Source organism: Alosa pseudoharengus, unplaced genomic scaffold (assembly GCF_046254945.1).
Source record: "Alosa pseudoharengus isolate Yale_2024_CS ecotype anadromous, Long Island Sound unplaced genomic scaffold, YU_APseudo_1.1 YU_APseudo_1.1_scf_19, whole genome shotgun sequence".
NCBI lineage: Eukaryota > Metazoa > Chordata > Actinopteri > Clupeiformes > Clupeidae > Alosa > Alosa pseudoharengus.
In genome coordinates this window covers 27,790,728-27,793,227 of record NW_027468657.1, presented here as the reverse complement: position 1 = coordinate 27,793,227, position 2,500 = coordinate 27,790,728, and the positions used below count along the sequence as shown (strand labels likewise).

General features: G+C 44.9%; 1 protein-coding gene across 1 annotated transcript in view; it reads right to left on the bottom strand.

Annotated features, from left to right (window-relative positions):
* trpc7b (transient receptor potential cation channel, subfamily C, member 7b) overlaps nt 1-2,500 on the bottom strand; it is a 62,983-nt gene that overhangs the window by 11,585 nt on the left and 48,898 nt on the right. The window lies entirely within an intron of this gene.

Sequence of the window (2,500 nt, the reverse complement as noted above, 5' to 3'; positions counted from 1 at the left end):
CAATGAAATATCCATATATCTGCAAACCCACACACACTGACACACACACACTGATACACACACACTGACACACACACACACACACACACACACACACACACACACACACACACACACACACACACACAGAAACAAAAGCTCCACAGTTGGAGAACTCGTATCTCAAGGCCCCAAAGCACAACACCATCATTAATAAAATGGATGACATGGCAGAATGAATCATTACTAAGTGGATCTAAAACAGTCTATCATCAGCGTGCGCTGGGGGAATTGGATTGCGTATGAATGAAGTGCCGGCAGCTCGCCGTTCAATGAGAACAGCTGGAGGAAAGAAAGAGAATGAGAGAGAGAGGGAGAGAAAGAGAGAGAGAGAGAAGTAACAGAGAAAGATAGAGGAAGAGATACAGAGAGTGGGTGAGACAAGCAGGGAAGGAGAGGAGGAGGAAATTATTTCAGGCAAGAGTTCAGAGATGAAGATGCGGCCCCACTGGACATATTTCAGGACTCTGCTTTGGAGATATCATCGGAACATCTGCCCTCCAGAGCCTGGACACCTTGTTTGGGGACTCTCAACCCTCGGCTCCTCTCGCTCCCCTCCCACCCCCTCCCCCTCTGACCCATCCCTGTGCCGTCTGGACTTGGCCGGGGGCCGACTCCTCATCCCAGCCCGGCTCAGAGCGGATCCCCGCAGCCCGTGCTCTCTCCCTGGACCCTGATCCAGCGGGCCGGACCGGGTTACGCAAACAGAGCTGGGCCACTTGGCCCGACGCCCACGGATAAATATTGAATGAGTGGCGTTAGGGAGAGGGCTAGGAACAGGGGGTGTGGAGGAGTTTTGACTGTGTAAGTTTGTGTGTGCGTGTGTTTGTGTTTGAGTGTGTGTGTGTGTATGTAAATGTGTATGTGTACCGTAAAACTTCAAATAATCGCAGAGTCCCTAAGAGACGCCTGTCTCTTTTAAACGCCTGGCGTGGCTACAGGTTTGGGTTAAAGGCCGGTCTCCAGTAGAGGCCTGGTCTGTTTTTTAGTTTCAGGTTGTATTTAATCTTCTAAAACCTGTCAGATCGTCTGTTTAAAGATTCGCAATGACACGAAAGGAGGTTACAGTGTGGAGGTTACAGCAGTTACAGCAGTGTGAATTAGATGTTGCACGTCGTTGCAAGCCGTCACAAAGCATTCACCTTGTCTGGTCACAGTCGCAAGGTTTTAGAATGTTGCATCAATGTTGCATCTCGTCGCGAATCTTGGGTGTGATTTGGGCTTAAGTATGGCGCAGACTGCGCACGTTATGATTATGGCATTAAAAGACTGCGATGAAAAGCTAGAGTTCCAAATTGTATAGCTTTTTTTTCAATATGAACTATGCCTATATGTCCGACTTTGTCATCGTTCAATTCATCCCTTGTGTTTAAAATTTGCGGATAGGCCGATGGTAAGCGTGTTTTCATGCTGGCAACAAAACCAGAACGGTTCGCAAACGTTATTCTTTATTCTAAATGCCATGGCGATACAGAGAAAAAAGTCAGAAAAGGAATTTACCTTAGACTAGGCTATATCAGAGCCCGTCTACGGACATTCTCTGGCTATATACTGAAATTGGTTAATGATGTAAGTCAAGTGCGCTTCTATGGGACTGGTGTGTGCACGCACAGTTTTTATTGATGAGTCGGAGTGGCAAATGCTGCGCGTAGTTGCAGTGGAATGTGGCTGCCCAGGGCATTATAAAACTTCTCACTCTTAGACCTACTCATACACGGCGGTGAAATGACGTATTTAGCTGTCTAAATTCGAATCATATGCTGGGGGAGAAATCGTCGGACATCCATGATTATTTTGTTATTCAGCACCCCTGGTCCAAAATATGTTCCCGCGCGCCTGGAAGTAGGCTATGATTTGAATGTAGACTGTTGTCAAATTTGGCAAATAAAAAAAGGGAGAAACAATATGGTTCAAGCTCTCTCATGCTGTTTCATTCGTGCCGAAAAGGAGGGAGAATTAAACATTAAGCACGTTCCACTTTTGCATAAATAATTCCTGAACGGTTTTGGTCAGGGCTGATAATGCAACTGTATTTGACAAAGGACCGATATGCTATTTGCTAGTGACAAAATATGAGCTTTCAGTGTGATACGATCTCTTTTTAAATTACGTAATTAAAACGTGTTTTATCTGTTCTGTTTTCTGCATCTGTTTTATCTGGCTATCCCTGCGGATCTTACTGTATCTCACTCAATGAACAACATCTCAACACTAAATGAATGATGATCCGTAATTGTCATCAGATAGCCTAGTTATATAGGTAGACATTCAGTGTGTTTGAAATAATTAATTCGATAATTTTTTCCATCTTCGCAGAGGAAAAGTTTTGTGTAAAGGGAATTAAAGGCCTGTCTCATATAGACGCCTGTCTCTAATACTAGCCCGTGCAGTTTGGCGATTTGGGAAAATAAAAGCCCGGGCTATTATTTGGAGTTTTACGGTATGTGTATGTGTGTGTGTG